General features: G+C 39.8%; 1 protein-coding gene across 1 annotated transcript in view; it reads left to right on the plus strand.

Annotated features, from left to right (window-relative positions):
• The first annotated feature begins 1285 nt into the window (after nucleotides 1-1285).
• VSNL1 (visinin like 1) overlaps nucleotides 1286-18661 on the plus strand; it is a 103323-nt gene continuing 85947 nt past the window's right edge. Inside the window, exon 1 of the mRNA XM_038560824.1 lies at nucleotides 1286-1640. The gene's annotated coding sequence lies outside the window, so the exon portion shown is untranslated. The remainder of the gene's footprint in view (nucleotides 1641-18661) is intronic.

Consider the following 18661-nt stretch of genomic DNA (forward strand, 5'->3'; position numbering starts at 1 on the left):
CTTCCAAGCTGGACTCCCGGATTTGGTAGCTTGGAGCGGCGCCCTCCTGGCAACGGGAGATTGGTCAGTGCAGAGCCCTTAGAGCCCTTTGGCCGTGGGAGATGCTCTTGGTGTCCTCAGAACCCAAAGGTTTACTGACACTGCAGTTTTCCTGAACGTGATAGGTGTGTGCAATGGTAAAGGTCTCTCTCTACTTACGGAGACCCTAGACCTTCACTGTGCCCCCCCCCCCCCAGAACTCCCCTCCCTTGAAAACAGAACTCCAGCCTGAATGTAAATCTCAGGATGGGCTTTTGTTCACCGCATTTGTCCCCCAACTGTGGCTAATAGTGAGTAGTTGGTTAATGCCTAACTGTTGAGTGAACTAATGAGTGTGCAAACATAAGCACTTGAGGACACTGATCGGGTTGGGAACATCTGGGAATTCTTGCTTCCCTGGTAGGGAAGCCACCAAACATTTACTGGGCACTACTCCTTGCCAAGTCTTCTAGGCTTTGGCAGGACAGTGGGGAGAAGGGGGGAGGGCGAGCAAACACGGGCATCGTTAATGGACACAAAAGGGGGCTTTATAGTATCGCCTAGTCCAAGCCCTCAGCCCTGTATTCCAAGGATGGTTTGTCCCCCCCCATCCATTCCCCCCACCGAGCATATTCAATATTTATTAACTGCGTAACTGCAGGCACTTGTTAAATGTTTGTTGATGGTTAGAATGATGTGGCCAAGGTCACACGGGGCAAGACGCCTCGAACCCAGCTCCCTTCAACACACATTTCTCCAGGACGGGACGGTCCTGGGCCCTGGGGTACTAGAAGGCCCGGCTCCCAGTGTCCCCAGGTTAAGACCCTCGGATGAAACGGCCCAGGAAGGTGTTCCCCGTAACTACTGCCTCACAGTAGCCGGGCAGAGGTGCTCACAGCTAGCTGGGGGGGACGCTTCCAGTCGAGAAAAGGATTTCTGCAGTTTTCTTCGTCACCTTACAGCCTGACAAAGGGTGAGCTGAGGGCCCCCCTCTAGGGCTGGGAGCCGTGGGGATGGAGGGCCCCAAGGGTCCCATCTCTGGCCTTCGCCTCCACCATCAGACTCCATAAGGGTGGGGTGTGGCGAGCCCAACTCGCCGTCCCCACCGCCCGTCCAGGTGCAGGCTGCTCCGGGAGCCAGGCTCCCCGTGCCTCGGCACTTTCCTTTTGAGTTTCTGCTAAAATCCGGAGACACGGAATCCACCCGCGGGCACTCCGAGCCCCTCCAACTGAGCATGCGCCAACGCCGGGCTGCTTTTGGTCACCGGCGCCTGAGCTCCCTGAGCTGGGGCTGCGGAGCCGGAGGAGGGAGGAGGAGAAAGGGGAGGGGGTGCCTGGAGAGGCGGCGGCTCGCGCGCCTGCGCATCCCGCTCCAGCGACCCTAGGTTTTCTATGGGATTCCCAATCTGCAGCATAGACTTACCCGAGCTTGTTGCGGCGGCGGCTGGGTTTGCGAGGCGCGATCCAAGAGGGATTTAAGCAGCCTAGAGCTCCAGAGGAAAAAAAGAGCGCGAGAGAACCACACAGAGAGACGGCTTAACCGTTTATCTGAATTATACATACATATAAAGAACTGTTGAGTTTTATCATTTTCATTAAGTGACCGTGCGCAGCGCTATAACTGTAAGTGGAAAATGCAATCTTCTTTGCTTTTCTGCATGTGTAGTACAGCCAGTTGTCTGAGAGATGCTTTGGGTATTGTCACATACTTTGCATAGATGCCTCTAACTGCACGGTGACCATTGCTCTGGTTAGTGCTGACCATCTGAATGTGTTCTTAGTGGGGGGATCTTTTGGGATAATGAGGGTGGGGGAAGGAGGAGTGTTGATATGCGGCGTGTTTAGGGGATTGTCTTGGGCTAGATTTAAGATAGGTGGAACAGAGGTGCTTTTTAGTGTAAGTCTATAAATAAGCAGATTGCCTTACTCGGATTTAAGTAGCTAATTGACCGATTGTGAAGTTTTCCGGTTGCTGATAAAACTATTGAGCGGTTGCAGTCAAGTACCAACCTGTCATCCGTGGGGTTGGTGCACCATTTTTCTCACCGTGGAAGAGCAGTGAAGGTGTTTGCTAAGTGAAACTGAGTAGACGAGATGCGGTGTGGAAAGCAGGGTTGGTTTCCAAGCGGGATGTTAGTGTTTAGAGCCACGGAGCGAGGCGCAAAAGAAGCTCTTTTCTTAGTATTGAGAAATGAGCAGAAAATTTTTCGGTTTTGATTTTTCGTCATGATGGTGAATGGGCAAAAAAAAAAAAAAAAAAAAAGGGAAAGATGCTCAACCACATAGTCAGCCGTCTGTTTTGAACAGAGTCTGAGTCTCAGAGCCTCTGAATGGGAACTGTCAGACCCAAACTAGTTACCTGCCTTTGCATCCCGTATTCACATTCTGGAATGCAGGGTAGAGAAATGTAAGCCCAGATGTGTTACATTTGGTAGCCTTTCTTTAAAGGAGAAAAGGTCGTTTTGTGTTTTGAGTTAAAATGGGTTGTTCCTTGCCCAGAAATTGAAGCAGGGTCTTTGCAAGGTCAAACCCCCTATGGAAACCCGGGGGCACTGGTGAATCACGGCGAGGGTCGGAGGAGATGGTGAGGCTCCGTGCAAGTGCTCAGCACTGCACGGATCAGTGCCCTGTGAGATGCGAGAGTGGGAATCCATTTTTCTAGAGTTGTGCTCCTGCCCATATTTTGGAGACTAAAATGAAATGGAAATGCTAGTGGGTGTAGAAAACACAAGTGGATACTATCTGTGTGTCACAATCCCACTCAAAGACAAGAGGAGCGAAGGAGTTGTATTTCTACATATTAATTTTTAAAAATTCAAGGAATTTCAGGTTGAGACAAAAATAAAACTTACGAAAACATATTTTATCTCCACTATTATCTAAACTGCTTACGTGTGTGTTGAGAAGGGGAGATGGTTCTGCATCATTGAATACTTCACCCATAAGTGCACTCTCATTAAGCTTGGGTGTTTAATAACTCCAGAAAATGCTGCACTGAAGCAGTTGGCAGAATGGCATGAAGCAGGCAGACAAGAGAAGAATGTGGCCAGTGTGAGCTGGATTTCCATGGAAAAAGCAGATTCAATTTCTGTAGTGACATAAATTTTCCTTAAAATAAGGCAGATCATTATAGGACCCCTTGGCCCTTTAGTCGGTCCAACTATTTCGAACCCCTCAAAGGAATTTACAATTTACAAAGGATAAATTCTGAAAATAAAATATTCCAGACTATATCTAACCTTGGAAACCCAAAGTGTAAATGACTGTTCTTCCCTTCCTTACTCCAGGGCTCAAGGATCAATGTCTTGTCATAATTGAGCCATACTCCCCATCATCACTGAGAGTTGGAATCTGCTCCATGAATGGTGCAGATGTTTTACACTGCATTGATAAATGGGCAGTGCAGGAAGAATGGGGAATCTCAGAGATGCTTAGTATCAGATACCCTGGCTCCTAGGCTGACAGAGAGAGTCACATCAGGCAGAGACCTTCAAAAGCATCTAGCCCAAACCCCTTGTTTTACAGATGAGGAAACTGAGGCCCAGAACTACAGAGCTGGGGAAAAGTCAATTAACTTCTAGTCTAGGGAAATAAACAATTACAGAGTGATGTGGAGTGGTAATGTCCCCTTTCTCTCTACACATTTATCATCCTCAGTGACATTGCTAGTCTTCAAATAAACAATTGTCTGGTCTCCAGCACATCTTTCAAGAGAGTCCCAAGGATTCCTTTTCACACTGAATCATTTCTCCTTTCTTGGAAGGTCTCTTTCTATCTCTTTTCTATTGCCCCTCACCTCCAATATGCCCACCTTATTCAATGTTTAACCTGGTCTTCCTGGCCTCCTCTGCATCTCAGTTAATTTCTTTGGAATCTTTGGAATTTTATTTTATTTTTTCTGAGAAAGAACTGTCACACCACTCAAAGCTCCTGTTTGAGGTCTGTTCAGGCCCCTCTCCATCTCCTCTCCGTCCAAATCCTTCAGGGATTCCAGCCTTCAGAGACACTGCAGGCGCCGTCCTCACTCTTCTACCCAGCTTGCATCTTCCCAAACTGCTGCAGCTCCAGGACCTGGGACCTGGCGTGGTGAGGCAGCTGCAGTGTCAACACACAATGGGTTTTGCCAACCCTTCTCTGGCTCCTAGAAGGCAGAACCCAAATCCAAGATGCCTGACTGTCCCCAGCCTTCATGGAAATCCTCCAGATGCAGCCACCTGCAGAGAAGGGGAGGGGTGGGGGGCAGGAAGACTGAAGGAAGAATGCTGGAGTGGCTCAGCCTGAAGTGGGCGCTCCAGAGGACAGCAGTGCCGCTTGCAAAGCCTTTAGGGTTTGGAAAGCACTTGCACAGCTGCCTCCTCTGTCTTGCTGCACTGGGACTGCAAAGCAAGCAATCATATCAACCTACCTGGGCCTTCTTCTCTTTCCTTCTTTGTATTTTCTCTTTTCCTCTCGCTCGATTTTTCTATTTCTCTCTCATTTTTTCTCCCACATGCCCATACAGTAAAGCTCTAGGCCTTTTAAAGATAATCCAGACCCTCCTGTGCCTCTTTGGAAAAATGTAATCTCCTGGGTCCTCAGAAAGATAACCACAACCACCACAGATGTCCCCTTTGGGGAAATGCCAGGAATTTTTACCTGCAAGAAGCTGAGGCATTAGGGAAGGCTTGAGGAAGACAGTCTGAGTTTCTTTCTCATTTGAAAGATGAGTTAAATACACTTGGAAGTTTTTTGTTGTTTTTTTTTAAGATTTTATTTACTTATTCATGAGAGACACAGAGAGAGAGAGGCAGAGGGAGAAGCAGGCTCCACTCAGGGAGCCTGACGCAGGACGCGATCCCGGGTCTTCAGGATCACACCCTGGGCCGAACCCAGCACTAAATCACTGAGCCACTAGGGCTGCCCTCTCTTGGAAGTTTTTAAGGAAGAATGGGGGTGAGTTCCTCAACATATGAAAAAAATAACAATTTTTAAAAATTTTTATTTGTTTTAAGTAATCTCTACTTCCATTGTGGGGCTTGAACTCATGACCCTGAGATCTAGACCCTGAGATCAAGAGTAGGCATGCTCTGCATGCTCTTCAGACTGAGCCAGCCAGGGGCCCCACTGATTAACAATTTAATTTAACCCTTCCCTTCATGGTAAGCCATTGCTAAGTTGGGTTGAGCTCTGTCTTGGAGAGTGTCTGTCCCTAATAAACGTCACCTGGTCTTACTATCCCATTCTGAAAACAGTCATGCCCAGGTTATTCTGAACACCAGGTAGCCTTTGCAGAGACTTGTAGCTGCTAAGTGCCCTGCTTTCATTTGCTATGCTGTGAATCTCATCTGGAATAGGATAGCATAATTAGAAATGTTGTCCTGTGCAAGCTTCAGATTTTCTGTTGGGGTTGCATATCGGTATGGATTCCAAACGTTACTGAGGAGCTCCAAGGGGAGTTTCATAAAATGATCATATATGTCAATTTCAAAGAAGTGATATCCTAATTCATGAGAACAACATCTTCTAATGTCATTCTAAAGGTCTTTTTCTTTGTATTGAGTCGTATCTATTCTCCTTCAATTAGTAAGTATTTAGGAAAATTGGAAGGTCATTCTTAAAGAAGGGTCACATTCCGTTTAATCTAGGTTGAAATTGACAATGTCCAACTCAGTTACATTTGTAACTGATATAAAAGTATAGTTTTCCTAAAGTATTAAATGGTACAAAATTAAGGTAATAAATGATTGATATTTCTACCATCCCAGTGGTTAATTCACATAAATAAATAGAGTTTATGAACGGGATGGGATCCATATAAATTACTTAATCCATCCCTCCAATACATAAAAAGTGTAGTATATCAAGGAACATTTTCATCTTAAAGGCATATCTACAATATGAAAGCACAGTCCACAAGGGCAAAGATTTCAATGACCTTTTTCATATTTCCACAATATTTGCTCAATGTCTCTTATAGTAGATACTCTGTAAAAGATGTCAATTTAATATTTATTCTAGGAATCTGTTGTAGGCACCTTGGTAATTATACTAAGAAATTAAAATTTGACTAAATATATGCACAATTGATGTTGTTTTCAATATTTGTTACTGAAAGGATAAGCTGGACTAAAGATTATTACATAATTTATTCTCACTACAAATATAAAAGGCCTATAATAATACCTTTAAGAGTCATTTTAATCCGTGAATATTTTTGTTTATCTCTCTTTTTTTAAGGTTTATTTATTTATTTTAGAGAGAGAAAGCATGTGAGTGGGGGGATGGGCAGAGGGAGAGAGAGAGAATCCCCCCCAAATAAATAAATAAATAAATAAATAAATAAATAAATAAGAATCCCAACCAGACTCCCCACTGAGTGTGGAGCTCAATGTTGGGGCTCGATCTCATGACCCATGGGACCATGACCTCAGCTGAAACCACAAGTCAGATGCCCAACCTACTTAGCCACCCAGGCACTCCTCCTTTTATCTCTTAATAAGTCAAATATAAGTTATTTTTCCTTACTTACAAGAATTGATATTAACAAGTCAAAGAAGGAATCTAAACCCAGACTATGGTAGCTATGTGTACCACTTAGATCATGTGTCTCTTGAGCTATGGAATTATTTTAGCATATTCATACTGTGAAGAGACCACAACGGTGCATGCCTCATTTACAGTTTGTTTCTAAAGATAATTTATGCTCTCTTAAGCGAGTCAAAATAGTTTGAGTTGCTCCCAGCCTGGTTCATTGAGAACTGCACAAATGGGTATCCTGGGGGTGCTTCAGAAACTACTTAATGAATGAAACAGAAATGGAATAGCAAATTACTCAAGAATCCTCACAGAGGTTTGACATTTTAATAATAAGGTGCCTGTGAATACATTAAAGAGATGTTCTATACCCTTACTAGCTAACTTAAAGCGTGCAAGTTCGGTAGTTCATCATGATTCTTATGCTTTCCACTACCTTATTTCACTGTGCTTCTAACACAGATGACCTGCTGTGAAACCACCAACTATTTACTTTTTTAAGACAATGCACTGCATTTATAACCATTTGTTGGATTATTTTCAGGTGAAAAATCTATTGCCTTTAGTTCTAAATTACACTAGACTTGGAGCACTCTCATTCACCAAGTGGCCTTTGAGCTCAATATATCTGATATAGTAATTGCTGAACTTTTTATAGAAAGTAGGGCTCTCTTAATTAAAAAGATTTCATTTTTATGAAGTATTACTCATAAAAGGCAAAGTGCTAACATGTCAGTTAAATTCACTTGCAGTTATTACAGATCTATATTCTGTTTTTCTTTATTCTTGCTCATGTGGGGATTTATCTGAAAATGGAAATCTGTCAGTTTAAATAATTTTTTTTCCTCTCCTTTGTTTGGATTTTGTTTGTTATATCATAAGCTCTGAAAGACAACTTTTGAGGAGCTGAATGCAAATAGATTTTTTAAAATTATTAACATGTTAAAAGTGCTTTGGAGCCAGGGTGGATTTTTTTCTAATGCAAACAACTAGACCCTAATATTTCTGTTGCTTCATGTTTTATTGCAATTGAAGATTTCTTAAAATAGTAGATTCTGGTGCTACAGGAATCCCTGGATTTTATATTTTGTGTTGGTTTTATTAATTTGTGGTTAGTGCATTTATTTCTGATTTCTTGAAACCCAATCTTAAATTATGAGTGAGATGGCTCATGAAGCATTATCAACAAGGTTGACGTACTTCTTGATATATTTTATTTTTATCTAATAGTGCCGTACAAATCTGACTTCCAGATAACAACTTCTGTTTGATGGAATCCTTTGGCAATTGATGTTATGAGTTCATGGAAGACCTTCAATTTTGTCTATTCCAGAAGTTCAAGTGTTTTTGAAATTCATACTGAAGTATTTGATGTTTGTTTTCTTGGTAATATGGGAAACTTTATGAAAAATAAAAAAGAGATTGTGAAATAAGTTTTAATTCTATACAAATTTTTAGCTTTTAAAAAAAATGTTTATAAAAGTATTCTTTCCTTAGAGAGATGAAAGCCATCCATTTAATCTTTACTAATTTTTTAGTTTGTGAATGGGAGAATTCCTCAGCCCTCCCCAAGGTTTTAACTGGCTCAAAAGAAGGTGTGATAGGAAATGTAAGCAAGAATTTTCAAGCTAGATACACTTAGATGAAAAAAAAGAAAAAGAAAAAAAAGCCAATTCAACAGGTTATTAGTTCAATGACCTTGAATAAGTGGTTCAAACTCTTAGCCTCAGGGTCCATTTAAAATAGTAATTCATAGGACCCTTGAACAGAAAATGAAAGACTACATATGTAAAGATATAATGCTTCGGGGTCCCTGGGTGGCGCAGCGGTTTAGCGCCTGCCTTTGGCCCAGGGCGCGATCCTGGAGACCCGGGATCGTCGAATCCCACGTCGGGCTCCCGGTGCATGGAGCCTCCCTCTGCCTGTGTCTCTGCCTCTCTCTCTCTCTCTCTCTGTGTGACTATCATAAATAAATGAAAAAAAAAAGAAAAAAAAAGATATAATGCTTCACTTGTGAAAATGCTGTAAATGTGATAGTTATTATTATTATTATTATTATCATTCCTTTCATCAGAAATCAAGAGTTCTGAAACCACGTTAGTCTCTGAATTGTAGTAGAACCTACAATCATTGCGGAACCTCTGAGAGAGGAATTGAGCTATTAAAAGCAGTGAACACTGAACACTGCATAGCCTGACTTGTAAAACAAGTGTCTATGGAGTAAATGTGCCAAGCACTGTGTAGTCACTGTGGAATCAACATTAAATGAGATACAATCCCAGCCTTCAAGGAATTTATGCCCAATGAGGAAGACAAATCAATGCAATTCACCAAGTCAAGTGAAATAGAAAGGTGGCATGGATGCATAGAAAAGAGAATTTCTGGAAGAAACACCTGCAGAGACCTCAAACTTACCATTTTTCTCATTCTTTCTTTCAATGTACCTCCTTTCCATTATACCTTTTCATTCCTGTCATCCCCCTGCCATGTAATAGCATATAATTGGGCCCAACAGAATATGAAACCAAGAACATATTTTTAAGTTTGTTTCCTTATTGAATACATTTTAAAGCCATCTATTATTTTTCAAGGTACACCAGTTTCCCCTTATCTGTGGCTTCGCTCTGCGGTTTGTTACCCCTAGTGAACCCAGGTCCAGAAGCCAGTCATCCTCCTGATGATTCCTCAGAAGGTCAACAGTAGCCTAATGCTAAGTCATCTGCCCATATCACTCACCCTACTTCATCTCCTCACACAGGAATTTTGTCAACTTCCATCAACACAAGAAGAGGAAGGGTCAGTATAGTACAATAAGATCTTTTGAGAGAGAGGGAGATCACATTCCCATAATTTTTACAATAATATATTGTAATTATTCTATTATTAGTCATGGTTGTTAATCTCTTACTATGCTTAATTGATAAATCAAACTTTAGCATAGGTAGGTATGTATGTACAAGAGAAACCATAGTATGTATAGGGTCCAGTCCTGTATGCAGTTGCAGGCATTCATTGCTGGTCTCGGAACATCTTTTGGGGATGAGGGGGCACTACTATAGCTCAATAATATGGTCCTGGTCTCCCACTCAAGTCTCTAGCAAGTCACTAGACTTGAACAAAACCATTTCAAGAGCCCTGCCTTTTGATTTAAATATTCTATTAGGCTTCTATCCTTTGATATCTTCCAAAAAACTAATTTCTAATGCACTCCCCTCATCTCCCTTATAATTCCAACTAATTTCATGATTTATCTTTCAAGGCGTATCTGTGGGAGGACTTTTACATGATCTATTTTTTCATTCTTTTCTCCCGGGCTTTTATGATAAGGAAAGTATCTCTCCCGATTCTTCTTTACTACTGAGCTGAAAACTTGGTTCCAGCCCCTCTGCATACACACACGCACACATACAAATCCAAAATGGTCTGTCTTTAGTTCTTCTAAGAGCCATTATTCTTCTCCTTAGCCTTTTTCTCTCTTCTCTCCATATTTCCTGCTTCATTTAGTAGGGAATTTCAAGTGTATGTCTAATCTGTGGTTAAAAGGGATCATCCTTTTCTCCCTTCAAAATCTGAAAGTTGCACATACATTCTGAGGCTCTTTTGTGTAGTAGGAGTCTTGGATGATTCATAGAACTGGGTAAGACTTTTAATCCTAATTAACTTGGGGGGCTCATTTTCTCACTTGTGAAACGGAAATAATATATTTGCTTTATAGGGATGTATATATGTGTATATACAGATATGCATACATACACATATATATATACAGACCACCTAAAAGAGCTTAGCACAGAATAAATAATTCTTCCACTCCGGACCTCCACTTTTCCTCCTGCCAGTCTCCTCAGTTTGCATTTCACCGTTTCTCCTAGTCTCCTGCTCTGTGCTCTGCTCTTTCTAAGCATATTTGTTCTAATTTGCAGGTAGTTAAATAATAACTGATACCCACATATCCCAGGGAGCATGGTGAGTACAGCCCTAGAAAAAGTATACTAACTGAGTCAGCATCCTAGCTTAGACCTGTGTTCTGCATCTGTTTGGGAAATTTCTTCCATTATTTCAGACATGCCTCCTGCTGAGGTTCCCAAAGCTTCTAATGACTAACGTTCAATTGATGAACAATCCTACTCACACCAATGATTTATGGTGCGCTTCTTAAATAATGTCAGAGGACGTCTGACAGTGTCTAATTGCCTTCTACCCTTTATCCTCTTTCCTTCGCCTTTTCCTCCGAGGTGTCTAGAGTACCTGTGACACATTCCCCTGGCATCCTTACTTCCCTCCTTTGTCGGGTCTTATATTTCACTTAGTTCATCTGCTGTCCATCAAATAAATGTCCATCAAATAATACCCAATAAATGGCAGAAAGAGAAGACTTAGTGGTGCACATGATAAATATTGCAGAATACGTTTGAATGAGGATTAGCTTATAAGATAGTAGCCTTCATCTGTTGAGTGTCTGTAGAAGTGTATACTAATTCCCATTGGCTAAGAGCAGAGAATGGCTCTCAAAACAGGGTTGAGGGAGCAATGCACATGCATACATACATAATACATACATACATACATACATGATATGGATTCAATAAGTCCAATGTACTGTCATAGATCATTTCACATTTTTAAGCAAAATATTTAAGATCAAATAGCTTAAAACATATCAGTACGTATGAAATGTATTAAAAGCAAGGCCTGCTGAAATTTTGCTCATTCTCTCTCTTTTTTAAGATTTTATTTATTTATTCATGAAAGACACAGAGGGAGGTAGAGACATAGGCGGAGGGAGAAACAGGCTCCCTGAGGGGAGCCTGATGTGGGACTCAATCCCAGGACCCCAGGGTCATGCCCTTACCTGAAGGCAGATGCTCAACCACTGAGCCACCCAGGCACTCCAAGTTTGCTCATTCTCAAAGTGGTGGAGTTGAAAGGGAGGGTGGTTTTTTTTTTTTATTATTTTTTATTTTTTTGTTTGGGAGGGTGGTTTAAATTTCCTAGTAAGGACATTTTAAACTTTGTTTCTTTAAAGAAATATTTCCAAGGCACTGATAATTATTTATTGCCCCTCAAAAAGTTTCATGGAAACTTTTTTTTGAGGGAAATGATGCTTCCTACATTCCACTCTTAGATATTCCTAGTGTACCTGCGTATTGATAGAAGTCTGAGTGTTCCTCTTATAGAGACCCCAGAGCTGTTTAGCTTTGCTTGGCCTTGTTTCCAGTGTTTGCTCAGGGAACTTATGTTAAATTATGCTTGTTACCATCTCATTGTTTTCTGAAGAACCCAGTTGGAAAAGCTGCTCCAGAAGGACATGAGTGGGACTACATAATGGAAAGGCCCATAAAACCAGGAGGCATTAGCTGTCTCAGGTATGCAGTAGTCATCATTAATGTGGAATCCTGGAAAAATTACCTCAACTTTTCTGAGTTTTCATTTCTTCGTGTGAAAATAAATACGAGTCTCAGTTTCTAAGGGTATAAAATACAAGTTCTAAATAACATAGTTTATACCATATGATGCTCAGGTGCGTTACAACTCCTCACAGTTAATCCAATAAGGAAGGGAAAAGAGGAAGAGATGTTTTTTGAGGTACACAGTGCTTGGAAACATGCATGACACATACCATATTTCTGTGTGAGTGGCTCTGCCAAGTTCCCTGCTTTACTTGTGTATTATCTCACGCATTTTCACAGCACTCCAGTGACATAGCTCTACTTTAGACCAAGAAATTGATACGGGATTGGGGAATTTACCTAAAGCCATGAGGCTTGTAAGTGATGGCTCTTAGATCCAAAAGAGATCTCTGCTCTTTCTACCTACTTCACCCTGTTGCTTTTATATTCACTATGTTGCTTTTATATGAGGTACTGTCTCTCCATTTCATCAATTCATTCATTCCTTTTTTTAAAAAAGATTTTATTTCTTCATGAGAGACACACAGAGAGAGACAGGCAGAGACACAGGCAGAGGGAGAAGCAGGCTCCATGCAGGGAACCCAACGCGGGACTTGATCTCCAGGATCATGCCCTGGGCTGAAGGCAGTGCTAAACTGCTGAGCCACCCGGGCTGCCCAATTCATTCATTCTTTTAACAAATACCTATTGCATATCTTTCATTTGCCTAGTATTTGATATACAGGGTGAACTAATACAGCCATAATCCCTGCCCTCATAGCTAAAGAAACATATATTAAACAAATAATCACAAAATAGCATAAAATTACAAATAATACTGAGTGTAATGGAAGAAAAATGCATGATGCTATAAGAATATGTGACAGGAAGATCTATTTTGAGCTGTTTGAAGTAATAGATTCCAGGGAAATCCAGTGAGGTCTAGATTTCTAACTCAGCCCCCAAGGGATTGCTACTAAGATGTGTTTATAGTTGCTGGGCATTGGGAAGGAGATGACTGCTACATTTCTCTTTGAGAACAGATGAATGGGCCTTGTTTCCAGGTTTTAGCATCTCCCCACTTTATCTGTGACTCACAAGGCCCCCAATAATAATTATAATAATAGAGCTTTTGATGGAAGTACCTTTCCAAGAGAACCATGCTATGATGTGTAGTTCACTAGGACAGTTTCCATATCGGGAAATCTCTTTTTTTTTAATTTATTTTTTATTGGTGTTCAATCTACCAATATACAGAATAGCACCCCCAGTGCCTGTCACCCATTCACCCCCCGCCCTCCTCCTCTTCTACCACCCCTAGTTCGTTTCCCAGAGTTAGCAGTCTTTACGTTCTGTCTCCCTTTCTGATATTTCCCACACATTTCTTCTCCCTTCCCTTATATTCCCTTTCACTATTATTCATATTCCCCAAATGAATGAGAACATATAATGTTTGTCCTTCTCCAACTGACTTACTTCACTCAGCATAACACCCTCCAGTTCCATCCATGTTGAAGCAAATGGTGGGTATTTGTCATTTCTAATAGCTGAGTAATATTCCATTGTAAACAGAAACCACATCTTCTTTATCCACTCATCTTTCGATGGACACCGAGGCTCCTTCCACAGCTTGGCTATTGTGGCCATTGCTGCTAGAAACATCAGGGTGCAGGTGTCCAGGCGTTTCATTGCATCTGAATCTTTGGGGTAAATCCCCAGCAGTGCAATTGCTGGGTTGTAGGGCAGGTCTATTTTTAACTCTTTGAGGAACCTCCACACAGTTTTCCAGAGTGGCTGCACCAGTTCACATTCCCACCAACAGTGTAAGAGGGTTCCCTTTTCTCTGCATCCTCTCCAACATTTGTGGTTTCCTGCCTTGTTAATTTTCCCCATTCTCACTGGTGTGAGGTGGTATCTCATTGTGGTTTTGATTTGTATTTCCCTGATGGCAAGTGATGCAGAGCATTTTCTCATGTGCATGTTGGCCATGTCTATGTCTTCCTCTGTGAGATTTCTGTTCATGTCTTTTGCCCATTTCATGATTGGATTGTTTGTTTCTTTGGTGTTGAGTTTAATAAGTTCTTTATAGATCTTGGAAACTAGCCCTTTATCTGATACATCATTTGCAAATATCTTCTCCCATTCTGTAGGTTGTCTTTTAGTTTTGTTGACTGTATCCTTTGCTGTGCAAAAGCTTCTTATCTTGATGAAGTCCCAATAGTTCATTTTTGCTTTTGTTTCTTTTGCCTTCGTGGATGTGTCTTGCAAGAAGTTACCGTGGCTGAGTTCAAAAAGGGTGTTGCCTGTGTTCTTCTCTAGGATTTTGATGGAATCTTGTCTCACATTTAGATCTTTCATCCATTTTGAGTTTATCTTTGTGTATGGTGAAAGAGAGTGGTCTAGTTTCATTCTTCTGCATGTGGATGTCCAATTTTCCCAGCACCATTTATTGAAGAGACTGGTTTTCTTCCAATGGATAGTCTTTCCTCCTTTATCGAATATTAGTTGACCATAAAGTTCAGGGTCCACTTCTGGGTTCTCTATTCTGTTCCATTGATCTATGTGTCTGTTTTTGTGCCAGTACCACACTGTCTTGATGACCACAGCTTTGTAGTACAACCTGAAATCTGGCATTGTGATGCCCCCAGATATGGTTCTCTAAGCACCTGTGTTTCAGGTCTTCCCAAACCCTTGACTACTTTCATGTGATATACACACATAGATCTTTAAACATGCTTAAGTGCTTCTACAATTCCATTAAGATAAATGTGGTTTTAATTTATTCAACAAGTGTTTATTGAACACTTACTATGTACCCCGAGGATGCAAGACATTGTGCCCTCTCAGTACTCACATTCCAGCAGTGGAGACCTATAATTGATAGTCTGATAAGAATAATCATGAGATGAGCATAGAGAACTGTGGGAGCACTTCTGGAATACACAGAACCCAACCTCCATATGGTGAAGGATAGAGATGGGCTAATTTCAGGGATGCCAAGAGTAAGAATTCATTAGCAAGCAAGGGGAACAGGGATGCCATTATTGATAGAGGGAGCAGGAACTAAGGTATCTGATACTGGCAGGAAAACACTTTCAAATTCATGTGTCTAACATAATGTTTCAAAAGGCTAGAGAATCTTGATCAAATAAGATTAGCAAGATGTTATGAAAAGAAATATGGATTTGGTAATCAGGCTGTGTCACAAATTATTCTGAGTTATATGAATCATTTTATCTATGACATTTAGATAATGATACCTACATGACAGTATTATCCTAGTGATTAAATTATAACTATCACCACATAGTTATCATTTGATGGACTTTAGAGATTAGTGGTAATGGTGTTTATAATAAAATCAATAATACTACATATGATTAAGTTATATTGACTCAATTAATGCATGTATTCATCTGATGTGCACAACCCATGCTAAGAATTATTTTTAAGATTTTGTTTATTTATTTGAAAGAGAGCATGAGTGGGGAGTGGGGTAGAAGAAGAAGCAGACTCCCCACTGAGTGGGGAGACCAATGTGGGGCTCGATCCTAGGACCCTGAGATCATGACTGAGCTAAAGTCAGATGCTTAACCAACTGAGCCACCCAGGAACCCCCTTGCTAAGAAATTTTATTGTCCCCATTATAGAGATGAGGAAATGGAGACTTAGAAACAGCAAATGACAAGCCCACAGTCACATAACCAATAAGTGGTTGTCTGTTTTAGACAGTCTTACTCTAAAGCTCTTTTCCTGATTGCTCCCCACTGTCTTTTTGCAGTAGTCAATTCACAGCTATTATTATCATTAATATTATTATGATAATTATTTTAAATTCAAAGTTCTTGAGACCATAATCAGAATTCTGATATCAAATATCCATTATGCTCTGTTTCTTTTCCATTTTGTTTTTGAGCCAGAGTTTACAGATTATCTTTAAGATACTTATATTTATACTTTTGTTGTTGTATCTTAAAATTTACTTTAGAGTGAGAATTAGATCCAGCTTAGAATGATAAAAAATCCTAAATAACGATGGCTTAAATAAAAGAACTTATTTCTCACCCATATAAATAAATACAGAGGTAGGCAGTTCAAGGCTGATAAGGAGCTTCACAAAATTCTCAGGCCCCAAACCCCTTCTACCTTTTACCTCTGCCCTTCTTAAGGCATGTGGCTTCCGCCTCATGATCCAAGATGGTTTGCAGCCTCTATCAATAATCATGCCTCGGATAAACCTCATTGGCTACGATACTGCCACTGAGCAAAGCTTGCAGCCTCTATCAATTAGAAGAGCCCTTCCCTTTCAAGGACACTTCCTTACATCATATCCAAAATTGGCATACATGCCATTGACCAGAATTTAGTCACAGTTAGCAAAACTTTTGTTAAAAATAAGGGTTTTATCACTAAGGAAAAAGGAGAAAATGAATCATAGAGCAAACTGGAAACTAGGTATAACAAAATTTTAAAGTTATAATAAATATTTTAATGTAGATTGTCAAGTTGTTCTTTATATTATAAAAAATAAGCACAAAAATGATAGTGTTTTAAATTCATGTCTAAGGTTCTAATCACCAAGAATTTTACAAAGAACAATTTCCCAAGGACCAAAAAATCTTTATATTTTTGCCTGGGCTTTGCTTTTAGCTTTTTATCTTGATCAAATCACTTTCTCTTGGTGGACATTAGTTTTCTTACAGGTAGAATGTGTATGATTAGCCTAGAATGTCTCTAACATCCTTCCGGCTCCATCTTCTAGTACTGAATCTCATAGGCAAATCTCATGCATTTTCAGAACTTTAAAGTCATATAAGTGTTGTACAGCAAAAATCTAGCAATGAATCAGTTCCTCAGGAACAGATACAGACTTGTGTCCATATATTTATACCTTGCCTTGTCTTGGAAAAAAATAAATACTTCTATTGTTTTTTATCTGTGTAAAAGCAATATGATAAGAAAATGAAATAAGCTGAATAAACATTGGAAAAGAGATTAAATTATTATTTTTTGATGACCATATATAGAGAAAATTGGAAGACTCAAGTAAAAATGAAAAATAGTAAATATTTGATAAAGATTTTTGATATGAGATAAATTACAAAAGCAAATAGCCTTTTCTTTGTCTATCAAAAAACATTCCGAAATGAAAAGTGGAAAAAAAATATTCTATATGCAATAGCAACCAAAATGATAAAATATTTGAGATTTAAAGTTATAAGAAAGGCAAAAGTGCCTTGTGAAGCATAACTAAAAAGTCCTAATAAAGAACAGAAAATATGACAACAAATGAAAAGGCAACATGAGCACATCATATGTATGTAATATATAATAATTATAGTGCCACAGATTTTTTTATTGGAGGCATCATTTAAGTTGTTTCACCTGGTTTTAAAATTTACCTGGAACACTGCATTCTCAAAAGTGAATAGTCATGAAAAGTATTAAAAAGAATAGTCAGAGTAGGCTTGCATTACTAGATGTTAGAACATACAAACATTGTAATCAAATTAATATGGCATAGACATAGGAGTAGAAACATAGATCAGTGGAACAAAATAGAAAATCTACAAAGATATCTCATTTTTATGAAATTTCATAAATTACTAACAGGGGTGCCATTTTAACTTAGTGGGAAGAGGGCAGTTTTTTAATAAATGCACTAACACAACTGATTATCTACTTAGAGATAAACTTGGATCCCTATCTCACACTATATAAAATGTATTCCAAATATACTAAAGTTTGGCATTTTTAAAAGGTTTAGAAGAAAATCCAGATGTTTTTGTAACCTAGGTGTAGTGGGAGATAAGCAATCAAGAAACTATAAGAGAGTAGGCATATTTGATTACATAAAATATGTCATTATGTTAAAACCTGTCATTAACATGAACCATGCAGTATATTATAATAAACTTTAGAAGACAAGTTTCTGTATCCCCTGGACCATAATTGCCGGGGTCATGGTTGAGATTCAGATTAAAACATACCAGTAGAATGGTCACTACAAGAAGTATAGATTATGTACTCAGAAAGGTTGGATGTGAAAGAGCGAATTTGTTTTCAATATATTTCTGAGGTTGTCTCTTTGGGGCTCCAAAGTTACCTCTGTGAACAAATGACAGTTAATCCAGCTCAACAAACATTAACTGATAAATCCAGTTTAACAGACTTTGAGGGCTTATTATGTGCCACTCCCTGTCCTGGAAAAATTTAGAAGCAAAAAGGTAGACTCTCTCATGGAGTTTATGGTATGGAAAGGCAGGATTAACAGGTGGTTAAAAACTGATGGGCCTGAAACAAAGGGAAGATTATGCTCCTATGGGCATGCAGAGTGAAGAGAGTTAGTCCAAGGAATCCAGGACAGAGCCAAAGTGAGATTTATGCTGGGATCCTAAGTAGGGGTGGAAGTCAGCCAGATGAAGAGAAGCACAGAAAGAGAGCTCCCAGCACAGCTAATGTGCTGGGACAAAGAGCATGTACAAAGAGCTGGATTTGATAGTAAACCTGGTGAGAAACTGAAGAATGGCATTAGATGAAGCTGCAGAAATAGTAGCAAGCAGCCAGGTTCCAGGTTGTGATGAATCTTATAAGGAATATAAAGGATTTTTTTTTTTTCTGCATCCTAAGAGTAGTGAGAAGCTATTGAAAAATTTAAAAAGGAAATGACTTGATCAGACTTGAGTTGTCAAATGATTTTCCTGGAGAATGAATTAGGGAGACCTGTTTGGAGGGAGTTGT

Source organism: Canis lupus, chromosome 17, assembly GCF_011100685.1.
Source record: "Canis lupus familiaris isolate Mischka breed German Shepherd chromosome 17, alternate assembly UU_Cfam_GSD_1.0, whole genome shotgun sequence".
Classification (NCBI taxonomy): domain Eukaryota; kingdom Metazoa; phylum Chordata; class Mammalia; order Carnivora; family Canidae; genus Canis; species Canis lupus.